At 41.6% G+C, this 19,540-nt stretch overlaps 1 protein-coding gene across 1 annotated transcript in view; it reads right to left on the minus strand.

The window, feature by feature from the left end:
- SLC25A26 (solute carrier family 25 (S-adenosylmethionine carrier), member 26) overlaps nt 1-19,540 on the minus strand; it is a gene marked incomplete at its 5' end in the record, with an annotated part of 77,806 nt that overhangs the window by 39,929 nt on the left and 18,337 nt on the right. The window lies entirely within an intron of this gene.

Consider the following 19,540-nt stretch of genomic DNA (forward strand, 5'->3'; position numbering starts at 1 on the left):
TGATGATGATCGCAATCATTTCAGAGCTAGGGAAGGAGATGGCTTTAGTACTAAAAATCTTAAGTATAAATGAACCTTGTTTTTTGATCAAGCTTTTGGGGTAATAGGAAACCGTTTTCGCTACTCTGTACTGCTCTAGGAAGAACTGTTCATTCCCACCCCACTTACAACACTGGTGAGCTGTGGGCATAAAACAGCCCTTTTCCCCTGTGTGCTTCTGAAGGCAAACAAAGCTTTTCCATACGGAAAATCCATACCTTTGAAGGAAAGAACTTTATAGTGCAATCTAAATATTCATCGAAGCTCTACTTGTAACAGCAGGAACTTAGCACAGGGAGGCAGGTGGGGTGAATAAGCATTTATGGGATGTCTGCAGACATATTAAACATCATCAGTTCTTCAAAGCACAGGTAGCACTGAAACAGAGATGATGCAAAGTACCCAGGGTCTCAATCTATACTCAATACCTTCTCATATTAAAACACATTCAGAAGATGCCATCTGCTCTTTATAGGCACCAGTAATCAAAAGGTTTTCTGTCAGTGCAAGCACAGGCACTAAAGGATATACTGGGGTAAAGCTCATGCTAAAAAGGGAGTGATGCTCAACTCTGCATTCTTTTGTCCAAAGGTACACCTGTACCCTTGACCAGAGTGTTTATTCTATCTGTGGCATCTGCACTGTGCCCATATTCATGAATCTCCAGTTCCCAAAACCTGCAAAATACTTTCGGTCAATAGGATTTAATGTTGTCATTTCTTTACTGTCAAAGGACCATTTGATCATTTCTCTGTTAGGCAACAAACTTCTTTTATCTCCTGATTGTTCTCATGGAAAAATAGGAGAAGGAGAGACACAAGGTACTAGTAATTTCCTGTTAATTCAACAGGCTTAATCAAGTAAAGAAATCAGGATATCTTCCATCTAGATGCCTGGAAGCAGCCTGACCCTGAAACATCTCATTCAAGCAGTTCACACCTAACAGGAGCTTGGAGAGCAGAACAGCTCTTAACACACAGAAATGCCAACAGCTCTACTTTTCATTGTGAATTTTCTTTATTGTACCAAAATACTTCAAAACACACTTGTACAAAAATAATTTTCCATTCCAGTAACATGGAATCTTAAGATGTGGTTGAACAGAAAAGCTTTAGGTTCACAAAACGCTATCCAATTTTACTGTCTCTGACCCAAACTGTAGCCTGGGTATCCACTTTCAAATAGAACTCAAAAACATTGGGAGCTTTATATTCTCTGAACTGTTACTAAGCTGCACTATAAATTTAATTACGGAAACACCTTTGGCAGAATTAAATAGTAGTGCTAGAAGTCAGAAAGAAGATCATCAATGGTAGAAATAACATGGATAGATTTGTATAAAACCTGACTACCAGTGCTAAAGCTTAAAAGCAGCAAAGTACCAGAGATCCCAAAAGCAAAGGACTTCTAAGCCCAGTCAAGTACCTTTAAGAGTTATCTGGTATGGATACAGTTAACTGAAAATAAACCAACAACAGCAAAACTCCACCTCTGCCAACACACAGCATTTGCAAGTCTGATTCACAATGGGTAAAGGCCATCCCAACCCAGTGCACATACAACACCATGCAATTCTAATATCTTGGCTTTAAACACCCTGATCCTTTTTTATAGGCGCTTTTTTTTTTTTGCTATTTCAGGAATTTCACTATAATAAACTATGGAATTTTGCTCATAGAAAGAAAATTCCATAACTAAACCTACAATTAAACAGTCTCATATCTACCAGGAAAAGGAAAGCAGTACCTCAGACCTGCATCATGGTTTGGTTATTCGCAGACTATCCATAACGACTACTGGAAGGACATCTGCACCACGAAGTTTGAGGACATTTTGTACCAAGAAGTATTCTTCATTTTTAACACCTGAATGGTTGGAAGAGTGCCCTGAACTAAACCTTCAACCTGTTAATCCCCACAGATCTTTGGAGAGTAGCCCGTGTATTTTCAGTGGGTACCTGAGACACAATAAACAACAATATTAGGTTAGTACAGTAAACCCCAGTGCCTTTGCAAATTATTAATATGATAACACGGTCCTGATCCAAATTTCACTGGCATTGTTGGGTTTTTGCCTTCCACCAGCTCCAACCACATAAAATTTTAAAATTTTAGTTAATCACTTGCACAATATTATGTAATCAGTACTAAGGTTCCCATCTCCATCACATGCTATCACAAAAAATTGTTTCACTGCTGTACCAGTGAATAACAGAACACGAGCCATTCAGTAGGACACTTCCCAATACCTTGTCTCTGACTGAATAAAGGTGCCTTTTCAGACCGCCTTGCTATTGAAATGATACCCAAAATTGACTCTTTTTCCTCCCTCCTTAGCTTTTTAGCTCACCATCCAACTTTAGGCAAACAAGACAGAAGTAGGCACCAAGCTCCTAAAACTTCTGTGAACATCAAACAAACTTCTCAAACACATCTGTAAGCATCTCGGTTGAGCCAGGGGATTCACTCTGGGAACCCCACTTTGCAGGAAAGGCTGCAAAAGAAGTGAATGAGGTGAATGTACAGGGAAGGTGTTAGGCATGCAGCTAAACAGTCTGTCACAACTCCCTACAGGAAAATCCAAAACACAGCGGGGTGGAGGAAACCACAGATGAAACAACAGAGAAAACAAAAAGCCACTGCAGACCTGTGTAAATAAGTGGTGAAGCTGCTTAACCCCAAGGATTTCTGGTTTGTGGTGCTGGATTAAAGAATAAAGCAAGAGCCTAAGAGGTTGTGCCTAGATTCTGCTCTCAAGGGAAACATAATGCACAACAGAAAGATTGGCAGCAGAAGGAAGATGCAGTGCTTGGAGATCAGTGTACAACCAGTAATGCTGAAGTGCTCTTTAACAGGGTTCTCCAGCATCTAGTCTCTGAGGGGAAGCTCTGGAGACCAATTACAGAGCCCTTTCCCAAGCTCAGGGCACCACTTGGTCTGTCTTGGCCACAGAGTGTCATCTCTGGCTGTTTAGGACATGTTCAGAGTCCTTAGTTGTCCCGAGGAACTGGGGAAATCCATGAGGCCAACAGGCCAGCAGACATCTGAGGAACAGCTGCTAAGAACTTCAGAAGTTCCAGGGACCTTAAAGTTGATTAAAAATAATTTAATCAAGGTCACATTTGTCCTGAGAAACAAGGAATTCTCTTTAAATACACAGCATTTTGTTACAGTAGAAGTACTTCCTGTGTTGGCAATCACGGGCCTCAGAAAAATAAATACTTTAGGTTGTTCAAGGACATCCCATCAAACATTAACCCCAGCAAGTGGTCCCACATTTCAGTGTCTGCCCCATAACCCAGGCAGGATCCTCCAGCTACCTACTCAGCACAAAATTCATACTGGAACCTTGAGCTGGCTTCTTCCTACCAGTATTACCCAGCTCCACTCACATTTTTAATTAAAAATGGGGGGGGAATCCAGAGAATGGAAATTTAGCAATGGGAACAGTTCCCTTACACACAAGATACTTCTCTCATACCTAAAGAGCTTAACCAGATTTAAGCACTTAAGCAGCCTTATTTGTTTCTGGAAGTACCAAGCTCTTTCCCCACTCTTAGAGGGAGCTCTGCCTATCTGGTGGCAAGGTAAAATGAAATCGCAGGTGAGAGGACACTGGAACAGGCTCCCTGGGGAAGTGGTCACGGCCCCAAGCCTGTCAGAGTTCAAGGAGCATCAGGACAATGCTCTTAATCATATGACTGAGTTTTGGGTAGTCCTGCACAGAGTTGGACGTGATGATCCTTATGGGTCCACTCCAACTCAAGATGCAATATGATTCTTTTTAGGTGCCTTAGTAATATACAGGATTCCTGTGGCCTGAATTAGTTCATTCTTAAACTGCTGGGGCTGTCAAGAAAACCATGCTTTGCATTCCCTTCTTTATGTTCCCTTCTGTTGAAGTAAATTATCAAGAGACATTAGTTTGTCAAGCTATGGATATTTGTATGCTTAGCTGAGAGTCATCACACTGGCGTTCTGAAATTTCTAAAAGGACACAGACCTAAACAGGAGCCAGACAAAATGAGAAAAGGTACTTTTAGTCACTCTGAGCGCAGAACTCAGATGGGCAGATTGAATTTTCCTAGCACTGGCCGCAATAAATACATCCCAGGGCATGAGGAGTGACGAGCAGTGGAACAAGGAGGTATTCTTGACTGATTTTGAAGGCTTTGTTCATGCCCAATGGCTTAAGAAATTTGTTCATCCTTCCCTGAAGATGACATATGTAACGCTGTACCATCACTGGGGTGAGTCAGAGGTTAAGTTACTGGCCGGATAAATTCCGACAGCACAATTTATGTTCACCTGACCCGCAGATCTGTGCAACGTATCGATTCAGATATTCAGGTAAAGCAAAGAACTAAAGATCTTTTGCATCTTGCCTCTCACCACTCTGAAAAGGCCGCATCCCTGTAGGATCTCACGCAGAAATCTCTCCTCATGGTTTGCCAACCCCAAACACTTCTTTTTTAGTATTTCTCCCTCACTCAAATTGTTGTTTTCCCTCGTTTATTTTCCCTCACAGGCATCTGGAACATCTAGACAGGGTGTGTTTGCCCTCAGTCATCATGCACTGAGGCCACAGCGGTTCACCAGCCTCTTAAATCACACAACTATGCTGCCTTCTCCAAACACCCTCCTAAAATTCTGAATCAAGCATCAACAGTCGTGAAATAGGCTCGAAAAAGTACAGGAATGAAAACAGTCACATTGGGCTCTTGAGTTGGCTGATGCTTGAAACTTCACCACAGCACCTAGTTCTTCTCAGACATTTTTTCCATGGTCATTAGAAGCATACACACGTGTTTTTTTTTAAAAGCAGCTCATATTTTAAATATCCATGTCGGTCTGAGATGTGGTTCATAAAAGTCCCAGTGAGAAGACACAGTAACATCCTTTTTTATCCAGAGAATATTTATCTACCAGGCACATTCGTATTGTTTCTCAACAGAGCGTATGACATGTATCATAACATCAGGGAAGGGAATGCTTCAGTGATTTGTAGAGGCACCATGAGCTTTATTCTTCTTCTAGTCAATGACAGTTGAGGCCAGAAGTGCCTGACCAGCCACAAAAATTCCTGTGTTTAGTTTTTAATTTCATACTTTGAGAAACCGCATGCTCTGAAAATAACAGTACCATTAAATATTCAGAAGAAGGATCTCAACTATATAGTATTCAAGATGAACAGAATAAACACACACACAGATTTACAAGCAATGTGAAAGCACGGGTAGGAGTGAATCTTAACAAAATCCCTACTCGTTACTTTGAGATGAAGTGTTAGCACCCATAGGAAAGACATATTTCAGAGCACCAAAGATGGTAAGTAAATTAGAAAACAAAAGAATAACTAAAAAACTGCTTAAAATATAATCCTGTATATAGTTTGGATACAAATACTAGAGACCACCAAGAGAGGAATAACATTCTTTAGAAACTAATTCTACCAAATCCCAGAAGCTTCATATATTAATTTACAAAACAAATCCTGCCAAGATTTAATCCCCAAACCCTCACAGCGCCACTCCTTTTACCTTCTCAGAGCAGCGTTCATCGTCCCTTTGAACCTCATACCCTCTTACACACCTTCAGCTCGAGCAGTTTGTTACTGAGCTACTTCATTTTTATTTTGCTCAGCTGGTTAAGCTGAAGATTCTGGCTTGACCAGCTGGGAAGAGATGGGCTCACTGGGCTTGGAACTAAGGAGCAAGAGCTAGGAAATAAAAACTGAGAAGCCCAGAGGTAGTGCATTTAACCAACTATTGAAAGGCAACGTTGCTTACTGAGCTGGGGCCGCAACTGTGTGCATCTCTAAGGAGTCAAACAGAGCCTGCGTGCTTACCCCCAGCTACTCTCTGCTAGATCATAGAATCATAGAATCATAGAATAGTTAGGGTTGGAAGGGACCTTAAAGATCATCTAGTTCCAACCCCCCTGCCATGGGCAGGGACACCTTGCACTAGACCAGGTTGCTCCAAGCCACATCCAGCCTGGCCTTGAAGACATCCAGGGATGGGGCATCCACAACATCTCTGGGCAACCTGTTCCAGTGCCTCACCACCCTCTCTGTGAAGAATTTCTTCCTGACATCTAACCTAAACCTCCCTGTTTTCAATTTATACCCATTACCCCTTGTCCTATCACTACAGGCTCTTGTAAAAAGTCCTCTCCCAGCACCCTTGTAGGCCCCCTTCAGATACTGGAAAGCTGCAATGAGGTCTCCTCGGAGCCTCCTCTTCTCCAGGCTGAACAAGCCCAGTTCTCGCAGCCTTTCGTCGTAAGAGAGGTGCTCCAGCCCTCTGATCATCTTCGTGGCCTCCTCTGGACTCGCTCCAAGTGGTCAATATCCTTCTGATATTGAGGGCTCCACAGCTGGACGCAGCACTCCAGGTGGGGTCTCACCAGAGCAGAGTAGAGGGGCAGAATCACCTCCCTCGACCTGCTGGCCACACCTCTCCGGATACAGCCCAGGATACGGTTGGCTTTCTGGGCTGCCAGCGCACACGGCCGGCTCATGTTCAGTTTTTCATCAACCAGTACCCCCCAAGTAGATGGCACAGCACAGCTCCAGCCACCGAGTTCAGAACTAGGAAAAAGGCTGCACGTGACAGCAGGGAAAGGAGTTACTGAAGTTACTGCATGGTGCAGTGAAAATGAGCCTTTGGCTCACTTGTTTTACACTGCTGAAAGGGCAAAGGAAGACACCCATTGCCGTCAGGTTGTAAAAGATCTGCAATGCAGGACACGGCTGCTTTTGACTTCATGAAGCATCTGTGGATGGAGCCCGGGGTGCACATTAAGAGGGAAATATTTGCTGCTTCTCTCCTAATACGAAGCATGAGAAGAGCTCTCTGGTAGCTTTCTCTATGAAATCTCAAAACACGAATAGCTTTATTAATCTGATTCAAAACTGTAACTAGCAGTGGGGTCTATACGTAAAAGCAAGTCATGAATGTGTTTGATGTATTTTAAGCAAGGCACTGAACTGCAGTTGTTATTTACAGATCAAAGAAGCTCCAGCAGTGTCCTGAAACAATCTAAGTGAGAAATGCCAAAATCTGATTTCATCCATGTCCATATGTTGCTTTGAACTCATCATTCACGGAATTGGTCACTATATTGAAATAATTATCAAGCTTAACGCTTGCCAATTTTGATGGCGGTGCCCCTTATAAAAAAGTCAGGTTTGAGGGGAAGCAGGATGATATATTGGAAGATGTTCAGCCTTTACTAAAATCTGGGATGGAAAAAGCAATGAATATAGAAAAAATAACCCCTCCCTGCACAACTCAAACATCATTTAGTTTTCTAAACGGTTGTTGTGACGAAGATTAGCAAAATAAACAGTTTGCCTTAACCAATACATATAAAGTAGTTAATTTCTCCTCCCTCATAGGAAAAGTTGCTTGGAACAGTTCAGTGGGAAACTATGCTATCTAAGAATCTAAGGAGAACATACATTGTTATGGAAGTAAAACCGAAAACACAATTTCACACCACAGCCTAACACATCTAAATTAAAAGAAACACTGAGAAAGTTTCTGCAAGCAGGAATATATAAGCAGAGTGTGCTCTGATATCAATAAAGACTGGCAAAAAATGTAATTTTTAAAATTACAGTGCTTGGAAATGACCACAAACATTAGTTTGCCAAAGCGGTGATTTTGGGAATCACACAGCTTAGGCTATAATTAAAAAGCAATCTATGGGAAATGGGTTATTACCAGTATTTAGCAGCTAATTTGTTAGTTAATGCCTTAACAAAGCCCTCCTTTGATTGCAGTGGAGGGGGAAACAACTTCAAGAGGATTATTTGCTATTAAGACTTGTACTCCATTATTGAGAATGCTGATGTGCTCACACAATTACAATTGCATAGCAGTCACCAGGAAAGCTTGAGGAGTCAGCCTGTGCTGCAGCAGGCTGTTCCCACAGGCAGGGCAGAAGCCTGGCCTCTGAATTTTAAGGACAATCCGCAGAGTACCCTCACAAATGTGTGCGCTAATTAATGGAGGTGCAAGCTGAATGTTCCCTGATGTCAATCATTCTATTTTATTAACACTCGCGTCAGTATGAGGATTTTTTCCCCCCTTATATTTTTAAACTCTATTTCTGAAGGAAATTTAATTCTATTTCTGGAGCCTCTGGAAAGCATTTTTCATCAAGATTATGTGATATTTCATTTATATCTCTTTCTGGCAGAAGTGACAACACAAAAGTTTCTTTGTCAAGCTCGAGGAATGCCATATTTAAGCCACATTACTAGAAATAAACGTAAAAGTAACTTACCAATGTATTCATGTTTTGACACAAACCTACCGTCAGTTACTACTATCTCCTGTCATCGTTACTATGCTGCTGATCAGGGAAGGTGTTAAACACCCCACTGACCCCAGAGTTAACTTTGGTCACAGGAAATGGAACAAACAAACTTCCATGTGAAAAGACAGAGGGGGAAAAAAAAAAATCTAAACTCACCCATATTTATGAATTGCTTTTCCTGCCAAGACTACCCCTTCAGACTCTTATTACCAGATTTCAATTGCAAAGACTTTCCTGTAGCAAAAGCTGTGAATAAAAATCTCTTTAACAACATAATTGCACCCGAGGCATACTTTCTACATGAAGGTTGGTTTGGGGAGCTGTAGCCCAGCTGACACAGAACCTCAGGAAGCCTTCAGCTGCAGAGCAAAGCAGAGAGGCCCATTAATCATATTTATCAAGATTGTCTCCCTGGCTTTCATGCCGTTAGGGGAAATGTGCTATTCTACTTCAGCAACAAGGAGCAAGGCTAAAACAAACTGACCTAACTACATGGGTCATTTCCAGAAATAGAAAGTATACGAGTAGCACAGCTGTACAGGCCAGAAGGCAAAATGCTGAGGGTTGGAGAAAAAAGGGGAAAAATATCCACCCAAAACTTGTGTGGGATGTAGCCAGTGGCAAAATTATACTGGGCCAAATTTTGCTTTAATTGGCATTCAGTACCTTACACTCAGCAAGACAAGATTCAGTTAAGTGTTCTTACATTTCATGAGACTCCCATTTCTTGCCCTTCAGGATTCCCTATCAGCAGGGGCAAGAACAGAGCAGATAACCTCCCGCTGAGGTACGAGCATATTATTCATTCTGATATGTATGGACACTGCTTTATTTGCTCTTCTCTTTTTAAGCGAAGAGACTGTACAACGTCTAATGCAAACACAGACTACAACGTACTAGCTGTTCTCCCATGGGAAGGCAGGGCTAGTATCCTGCCTTACATCCCTCTCTCTTTCAGAGGTTTGTTCTGTCTGAAAGAGCACAGAGACGCCCCAATTTACTCAGGACAGAAATTCATCCACATCACACTCTGTGCATCACTAGCAGCCGTTAACCGGGAAAGATTCACACCTGGTGTAGGCAGATCTGGCAGAGTGATCCCAGCATTGCTGGGTCTGCAGCGTGATGCCAAAACGTTCAGGCCAAGCTCTGTGTTATTGTAGCTAGATCTGCAGGCTTTGAAAAGCAAGAACACAATTTTCACATATTCAACCAGCATAAAAGGAAAATTTGCAGAGCTTACACTTCATTGGCTTCTATAAAATTAACACAAAAATAAAAGTGAGATAAGAGCCTAGTTTAATAGCACTATTTCCATCTGCTGTACACACACCAGGCCTGCTTTGCCTACACGTGTGTAAAAATAATGAAAATCACATTACCACCCGCCTCTCCTATTCCAACCCCCACACATATTTCCAACTACATACAAAGTGACATGGGATTCTCAAATTAAGGTGCACAAAACCAGCGGATTATCCCAAAGACTGTAAAGCTTATTGTCGTCTTAAAAAAAGAGATAAGCCAAATAAATGCAGAATTTTGGCAAGAACTGATGCTAAAATAACATTTAAAACAGCTTACTACATAAACTATGAAGTCTCAGCATGGACACTAATGTGTCATGATCATAGAGCCTCCTTTCTCTTCTTTATGATCACAAAGGAATTATTTTACTGGGCAAGAACACATAGGGAATGCTACAGACCTTATTCAACCAATTTACATCAAACGAAAACCTAGTCAAAGTTAAAAAATAGGAATCCATAAACTCATTCCCAAACTAAGTCTCACTCCATTTACTCACACAAGTTAGTCCCAGGAAATTCAAAGGGACTAGCCCCCAGAGCCACATAAAATTAAGAACAGTTCAAACTTTATGTTTCCTTTTGCCAGTGGGTTGAGAGGCAGGATTAAAGCAAAGGCAATTCCAAGATCCACATCCTTGGATCCCCTGCGACAGGCATTTCCAGGCTGGCCCTGGAGCAGGCACAGGCACCGTGTGCCCTCTAGCGAATGACAGCTTCTAGCTCTGAAGCCAACAGCCCAGCGCAAGAAACAAAAGAAAAAAGACAAACTGGAGCACAGTGACCTTTTTTTTTTTAAAAAAAAAGCAAAAGTTCCCATACCCAAAATTAACTTCTTTTCCCTTAACCAGCCAAAATGTTTACGATAAGGATTGATTGCTAGTGCGCTCCCAAGATTCCCCTTTAGACAAGCTAGGAAAGTTGTTTCATCTATTCCGTCAAAACCAGCCAGATTTGGCCCGTAAAAGTATTTTGCAGCTACGTAGGACTATCAGTATTTTCTTTTTTGGGTGGTCACTTCCACACTGAAAACAGTGAAATCAATTCTTATTTCCTGTAAGATAATATTAAGTTAGTCTTTCTAAAAAAATTGAAGCGTGACCTGTGTTAAGCACTTGGAAGAAACACTCTTGTAGCAGACTCTCGCAAGTGCCTCTCTAGCCATGCTTCCAAACATTATCCCAACTTTGATAAACTGCATGAGCTCTCTGCCACAGATCTGGTTTCTTTTTCACACCCTTCCTCCATAATCCTTATGTTTCAGATTCAACTTTTCAGTTTCATATTTCTCACTGGATGCCTAATATTTATATGTATATTTATACATACACAAACATAATGTAAGCAAGTAGCTGAACAAGTATTATATGCATATATAAATTTTAAAATACAGCTAGTGAGGTGTCAGATTTGGGTGGAATTATTTATGGTCAAACAAAGGCATGGTTTCAGCAGCATGCTAGATTGAAACCAGTTTCCTCTCTTCTACATGCTTTAGCTACATCCCTTCAGTTCTGCTGCTGTACCTAGAGATCACGACTGTCTGAAAATCTGCACAAATGGTAATTCAAGCGCTAAGGCTCCCACCAAAACTAGCACCACTGACAGGCACATAGTTACGGATCCATGGAGACCTCAATATTCATATTGCAGATCTGGATGACATTCCTAGAGCCAACACTGGGATGATTAAAGAGCAGATTTTCCCCAACTGCCTGCCTCATCCCACACCAGAGGTCTCTGTATCTGAAGCAGCAGAAGCTAGTGCATGTCAGACCCTCCTCTGAACTCCAGCTCAAACCCAATGCTTTGTGCTACTTTGATTTAAACTACAGAGGTGCTGAACTCCCAGCAGAAAGAAGCAGATTCCCCAACAACTCCCTAGAGCTCATGTATCCATGACCTCAGACTTCCCTCTTGCTGGCCTATTTCAACAAGCTCCAGAATATGAAAGACATCGTGTTTCTAAAAACACCACCTTTCTGATAAAAAGGGAAAGCAAGAGACAGTCACCACACCCAACCAGTGACTGCAGTCGCAAGTGCTAAATGTTCTCAGTCACTGCCAAGCTCAGGAGCAAGCAGCCAGCCCGGGCTCCTGGTCTCATGCCAGCCCAGCTCCCTGGAACTCCCACTGTGCCCTCAGGTCCTGTAGTGCATCTCCTCTTGACCAGAGCAGACACCCAGGTCTTTGTGTTAAAGCAGAACTGCTGGTTGAGATAACATCATACAAGGAATCTGGGGGAAAAGCTTTTCATCTTGGATTGCTGTTTCTTTTAACCGAGCTTCTGGTTTTTAGTAGATGTAGAGAAACAAGAATAGCAGCCCAAGTATGAAAACTAGATAATTGTTATTAATACTGACAGCAGTGCAATTCTGCCAGTGGAAGTCTTCCACGGTAAAAATCATGTTTTGGTCTACTTAAGGCAAGAATTTCATCCCCGAAAGACAGTCCTGTACTTTTAAAAATTGCTCAATTGCTTGTTGTTCCAGACCGTTCACACACATTTACAGGACTACTCACTTCAGAGAGTGCAAGACTCTTGACAAGGCATTCTCAAACTGTATTTTGTGGGTACACGCATTCATACGTGTCTTTGTGCAGATTTTATATAAACAGATACACCACATGCACATATCTTTAGGGTTAGAGAACTACCCACTTCAGCACCCACATACAGAAATTGCGTCACCCGTGAATGCAACACGGTCTTCAACCCGTCAGCCATGGCAGGATTACTCTACAACATAGTGAAACAGGTAATCTTGTCTCCCACTGAGAACTACAGAAAGAATCAAGACAAACAACGTACAGTTGCTCATAGTGGAATGGAGCTGTGGAATTAAAACTAAAAGTCACCACTCAGCCAAAAATTCCACAAATTTTTTGTTTGATTCTTTCTTTTTTGCCTTTAAACAGTCACAAGTGTTGAGACAAGGCCAGACAAGCTTTACATAAGCAGGCACAACTGTCTAATCCCATTAGACATGTAGCGGCTTCCCCTGACTTCACTGTCATGCTATCAGGCAATGACTGAAGATTCAAAGTTATTCCATTAACTCCAATACCCTTAGCTTGCCCTGGAAAGCTTTAAAGATGTTACTACTCATCCAATGACACTACCAGGTATCTTTATTTTTTTAAATATCCCTTATGATCATTTTTATGTGCTACTTACTACTTTTATTATTTTAAACCTTTCTCCTCCTTTTACAATGAGGACTCCATATATTGATGGACTCCTTCCTCTTCTTACAGTCCCACCATGAGGGAAAGGGATGCTTTCAAGTGTTACCTCCAGTGGAATGTTTCCTTTTGCAAGTGGGTTGAGAGGCAGGATTAAAGCAAAGGCAATTCCAAGATCCACATCCTTGCATGTGGAGCACAGCATGAGAAAACCAGAACAAAGTTTGGCATTTTCTTCTTCCCAACTTGTTCTTGCCCAGGGTGTTGCTGCTGACCCACACAACACATTCCTACACCATGAATGCTGCAGAACACATCACTTGCAAAAATGCTTCAGTAAGCTGCTTGGAGAATGTATGGAAATAGCAGCTCTATTTCAAGCATGCAGGAGAACACACTTCCTGCATGACCCTGCATGCATACACATTCAATTGGAAAGAATCTGCATTATCAAATCACACGAGACATTTTTAGCACATATAGTTTTCAAAGTGTTTTTTTCTGTTCAAAGACCCTAGGAGCAAGGCTGTACTTTTCATAATACAGAAGCAGTCCGCATATATGAAATTCTTTTCATCTGAAGACACCCACTGATGTCAGACAGACGCAATAACTGTATGCTCCATTGGAAACTGCAAACGGATGGCAGCAAGGATGGCTGCATCCTGCTTCTAACCTGTATATCTGGACACTGAGCCCAGCCTGAGAAAGAGAGAGCGTTCAGTGGGAAAATCTGAGATCGTTGCACATGCTTGACCAACTAAGAGATACACTCCCCCCTCCAAACTTCAACAAGGAATTTGCTTTAGGTCCTGGTCCGCCCCAGCTAGTTTATCTGCCATTCAGGCATGTCACAAAACTTAACTTCTTACAGCTGGTAAATTAGAAAAAGCAAGATTATTTTGTGGTCTGTACAAGTCATTTATAAGTGCTTTTTGAGATCTCCATTTTCATTTCCAAGTACTATTCCAGTGTTTGCAGGGAGCAGATAACAAGCATAACCTACAACTGCAAAGGACAGTTATTCCTTCTGCCCATTTATCAGTGTTCCAAGTCATGAGCTAGGATGTTCCAAGTTATCCCAGAGCAGGGACTTGTCTCCTGCTCTTAGCCCACGAGAATTACCTTTAACCTTATACACCTTTCAAAATGAAACTCTCTTGAACAGAGACATCTAGAAGGGTGCAAGTGATACAAGAGCTGATACAGCTCCAGTAACAGGCTTTCCAAGACAGAGTAGTGTTAAGGGGGAGGGGGGAGCAGGGACTTACTTTTCAACTTTCCTCTCATTAATCATGTCACGTAACTTCTGCACAATTTTCCACATGGCAGGGAATAGCTAGTTGATCCATTTTACAGTTCCTATCCCCTTCATGAGACTATTATTGTTCTATGTGGAAACAGCCAAGCCGAAGAAATGCTGGTTTCTCAGTAAAAGTCAAAAACCTAGTTACGGATCCTGCCTCACAAATTCCTGGTTAAACCTAACCTATCTAGAATCACAACATAAAATAAAGTCAACTCAGTTTTCCAGAAGGTAACAAAAGACAGATACTGCATATATTTCATTAAGGAGGATGTTTATTTTTCCCAATATTGTATTAAGATAGTGTCCTGTTTGCCTATTTCTATCGACATCTGTGCTGTAATACAGAGAATGGTAGAAGATCAAAGTTCTAATTGTGCGAGTAAAAGAATGTATTAATAACATTCTTTCTGTCCTCCAGCAACAGAGATAAACTTAAAAAACCCCAAACAGCTAAGAGAACAGGATATTTATATAAAGATGTCCTAACAAAAGAAAAGCATGCAAAACTACCTCTGTGGATAAACAAACCAGGCTCCCTGTTTGCAGACTGTTCCCTCTTAGGCTCAGCCCTCAGAAATCCCCCACCCTCCCTTAGTCAACAGGGTCGACATAGCTCAGCTGCGTTTCACCTATCTGTACAAAACCTTCTCAGCATCCTTTGTTCACAGATGCTTTCCCTTAGGAAAAGGCAGCAGGTGTGCCTTGAAGGCCCCTTTTGCTGCTAGTTGCTTTAATTCCCCCTCCATGACAGCGAGTCATTTAAGAAGGGGGTTTTGTTGGTCTTCTTTCTGCTAGTTCCTTCCCCTGCACTGCATATCCTCCCTATCTCTTTGGATACACACGTTGTAACAGGACACTACTTCTGCGGCATACATGCACCAAACTGCCTGCTCCTCAGGAGGCATCACTGCTTCCTGGGCTTTCTGAGACTGAGAAGAGCCCAAATTTGTTGGCTGTTTGTCACACTGCTGCCACTCGTTAATGCAACGGCATACTCCGAGCTAGCTGTCCTTCTCCTCCCCAAAATGAACACAGCATGGAGTGCTCTCTCCCTCCCAAGGCAGCAGTAGCTTCCTTTATCCACACAGGGCTCCGACTCGCACATAGTGAAGGAAAACCAAAAAACCCTCAATCCAACCCAACTCTGTACCAACTTAAAAAAACTAGGACTCCCAAAAGCAACAACTAAGCTATCTCACCTAAAGTAAGACCAAGAGCATGCTATACAAGAAGGTTCAGATTTATCAGTTGTTTTCCTTCAAATTCAGAGCTCCGAGATGAGTTCTGCAGCAACATTGCCAAGCAAAGTCCCATTATCACCTCCACCTGAATGGAGGCCACCAGTGAAAGCCTGAATTGTCCCAGAGTCTACAAGGCAACACAGGACAAGCTTACCCAGGGCTACCTGCACAGCGAAGACTGACACTGCAAAGCGATACTCAGTCTCCTTCCAAGACATCTGTGAACTATAAACAGCCAGTTGTTCTCCATCCCCTTTAAGGAAGAGCTTAATATTAATTTTAGCTCCTTTTGAATCTACTTCTGGGCTAGGGACCAGTCCATCTGCAATGTTTTTACAAGTGACAAATTAGATTAAAACCACACAGAACACCCACTCGGGACTCAGTTCTTGCAAACTACGGTAACTCAGGACAGAAGGGCCACTGGAGTTTACTGTGGCACTGCTTGTGGGAAGCTCCCACCTGCACAGAGAGGGTGAAGTAACTCACTGTACAACGAGCTGTTGTACACAGGGAAACTGGACATGGCACTTCCTTTGCTTTTGTGTTGTCTTGAAGGCTGTTGTTATGAATGAGAGGACATCTGCTAGAGTCCTGTAACATTAATGGAAATGGAAAAGCTCCAACGGGAACTCAGGGGTTTCGCTCTTTTTCCCATGAACTGAACATTATGGAATTTTAACAGATGTTCTACTTGGTCATACTTAATAAAATGAATTATGCAGGAATTAAAAATCTGGCTCCATTTGCTTATAGAAGTTCTCAGCAGCAGAACTACATTCCCATTAAGAAATTCTAGAGGATTTACAGTAGATTTATAGTCTGCTCCTGCCTTGTTATAAGATGGCTGGATTTTTTACAAATGAACTTGTCTCTGCCATGGAAAACATGAATAAATTTACCTGTTCACTGACTGTTCTTGGTAGCATGATCCAGTTTCCACACAGATGCACACTGGTACGCTACAAGCATCGGAAAAGACAATTCTCCCTTGGATTTTCTTTGGAAGTGACATCATGGGAATTCCACATCATTTCACAGCCCCCAATTTCTGCCATTTATTCAAAGTCTCATTCAGCAACCCAATAACCATACTCCCACTTTGTGCTTTATCACAAAAGCTTTCCTCGCAGAGCACGGATGTCTCTTTAACGCTACTACTGCCAACAGAATGATGCACTGTACCTCACTTCCCTTACAATTTTAGGACTAGTTCAGTGTACCTATATCCAAGGAAGATGTAAAGCCAAAATGTAACGGAGATGCGAGAGAAGAGGCAGGTAGGTGCCAGAGCCACAGCCAAAACTTCCGAGCATTGAGGTTCACTCACAGTGATTTCCAAAAGCATTAAATATTTAGCCATCTTCTTTCTCTTCTAATATTTATCTACACAGAAAGTATTCTGATGAGAAGATAAGGGCCTGTGGTGATAGGACAAGGGGTAACGGGTTTAAATTGAAAGGGGGGAGATTTAGATAGATATCAGGAAGGAATTCTTCCCGCAGAGGGTGTTGAGGCACTGGGACAGGTTGCCCAGAGAAGCTGTGGATGCCCCATCCCTGGAAGTGTTCAAGGCCAGGCTGGATGAGACTTGGAGCAACCTGGTCTATGGAAGGTGTCCCTGCCAATGGCAGGGGGGGAGACTAGATGGTCCTTAAAGGTCCCTTCCAACCCAAACCATTCTATAATAAAGGGGATGAGTGAAAGAGTGAGAACCAAAGATGAAGGATGCAACAATCATCCTGCACCTGAACAGAAGCAGCAGAGCAGCAAAAGCAAATTACATGGAACAGAGTAAGGTTGACTTGAAAAGCTCTACTAGGCTAAACATGAGGTTTTAACACTGCACTCCCTTTATAATCAGACTCATTTTCACCAAAATCCAAGCTATTGGCAAGCAAATCTCTGTCCAGGCATTGAAATGTGCTTTGTGCAATACACAAGATTTTATTCCCAATGCAACAACTAAAAATTAGCATTAAATTCTGGCTCGAGAACATTCCCAATGAAAGAACATCATCATCTGAAAAGCATCAATATTCCCAGCCTCTTCCAATTTTTTTTTTAAATGAAAAATCATGCGTTAAAACCCCTCTATCCAAAAATCCCACTCCACTGTAACTAAACAGAGGGTTTTCTGTATATAAAGAACCAAAGCATGTAAACAAACTCTACAAAGTCAGCTGGAATTAAGTATCAGTCTATACATGTTATGCAGCTACCTGTGTGCAATAATGAATTCATATAGATTATCTGAAAATAAAGACTTTGCCTAAAGGAAAAAGTGTACTTAAAGAGAAGGGAAAATACCAAGATTAAAGGTCAGGCTTACAACAGTTCCAGCTGAAGGGTCAATATGCTGTTCTTACTCAAGTGGACATTGCTTTACAGCATTTAGTGTCAGAAAAATGCAATGGTCTTAACAGTGTTAAACTCCAGGATTATTTTTTTTTTTTTAAAACATCAACTATGATTTGCTTCATTTTGAAGAGAAAGCACATTTCATTTGGTAATCATTTACTTCTCATTCCATTGGACAGATTCTCCCCAAAAGCAATACTTCAACTGAAATCAGTTATGAAAGATCTTTTATGAATATACATAGTGGAGAGGACCCCCATTAAATTTCCAACAAGTGCTGCCATTTTGAGTCAACAAAGTTATCTCAGCAGGGTCACACACTATGCCATGAATATGGTCTGCAAATTAATTACCACCCTGACATATGTCAAAACAAATTTTAAAGGAGAATAATACTCGGTAGTAACCATGTGTTTTATCTACCTGTTAGTATGCAAAATCTGTATTCAATGGGATTTAAATTTATTCATTTATTCAGAACCCCTCAGAGAAATCAAAATGATTCACTGGCTTTTTTTGCCTGTCTCCAAATGAAATCTGAGTGAATAACATGAGTTTAGTGAGCCAGAAAACAAGTACAGGATGAAGCTATGGTGGGGGTTATGTTTCAGAAAAGCAGGTGTCATCTCTGCACAAACAACTATTTTTTTAATCACTGAAAACTGCTAAAATAGACTACAGTGCGTTATCATTTCTCAGCACACTAAGGAACACTAAATTTAGTACTTCATATTTTAGGTAATACCAACCTTTATCCCGTAATTGTAACAAGGACGGGCTAACATAACTGTCCTAAAAACAGTTTCCAGCATGAGGAAAGGCTTTTAAAAGCAGAGCTTTTGAATGAAAGCTTAACAAGCCTCTGCAACTGGCTTCAGCATCAATGGCAACACAGCCTACAGATCTGATCCTCTGTTTAAAACCACAAAAGCAGCAGAGATCCAAAGCCAGCTTACTCAGCTGAAGTACATCAGGAGAGGACAAACCCACACGTATCGCCTTGAACACAGTAGGTAAAGAACCTGGGCAACGGCTGTTATGTTTTCACAGGAATTGAGCCTCATCTCTCTATTTGAGGTACTCATCGTGCAACTTCTGCCTTATCCAAAGATGACCTCCTGAGATCCGAGTCTGAAACAGCTTTAGACTGGGAGCTCATCAGTATGTTTTTCTGCTTCTTTTATACTCTGCCTCCGGTTCGCACGGCGTACCGAACACTGCCATTACACTAATCCTGTAACTCACAGTACGTTCATGAAGAGATTTTAGTTTAGGAACTATTTTCTGCCAAGCAGGCCAAAGTATTTTTAGCTCCAGTTTTTTTCCAACAGCGAAGTACTTCTGATTTAGAGTTAAGTAATGCCATATCACATCTACAGACTGGATGACTAAATGTATTTCTTTCACACATTTAAAAAAGAAAATCCTTCCTATATACAGATGACAGATAATCTCTTGGCATCTGCTGACAAATACATTTAAAGAAAGCCTAAATCTGTCTGTGCCAAACTTGGCCTGATGCCACCTGGTCACCATTGTTGGCATACATACTTCACATGATGCAATCACAAGACTTGAGGAAGTTTCCAGTACTTCATTTTATGGTTTTCGTCATGTTAACTTACACATTTCCATCCTGTTATGATTTAGCAGCAACAGAACTGAGAGACAGGATGGTAAATGACTTTTTGCATGTATCACAGGTTTTACTAGTGCACATTATAGGTATTCTATTTACATTACAGCCTGGTAACTTATCTAGAATGAAAT

Source organism: Eurypyga helias, unplaced genomic scaffold (assembly GCF_000690775.1).
Source record: "Eurypyga helias isolate BGI_N326 unplaced genomic scaffold, ASM69077v1 scaffold3239, whole genome shotgun sequence".
NCBI classification, from domain to species: Eukaryota; Metazoa; Chordata; class Aves; order Eurypygiformes; family Eurypygidae; genus Eurypyga; species Eurypyga helias.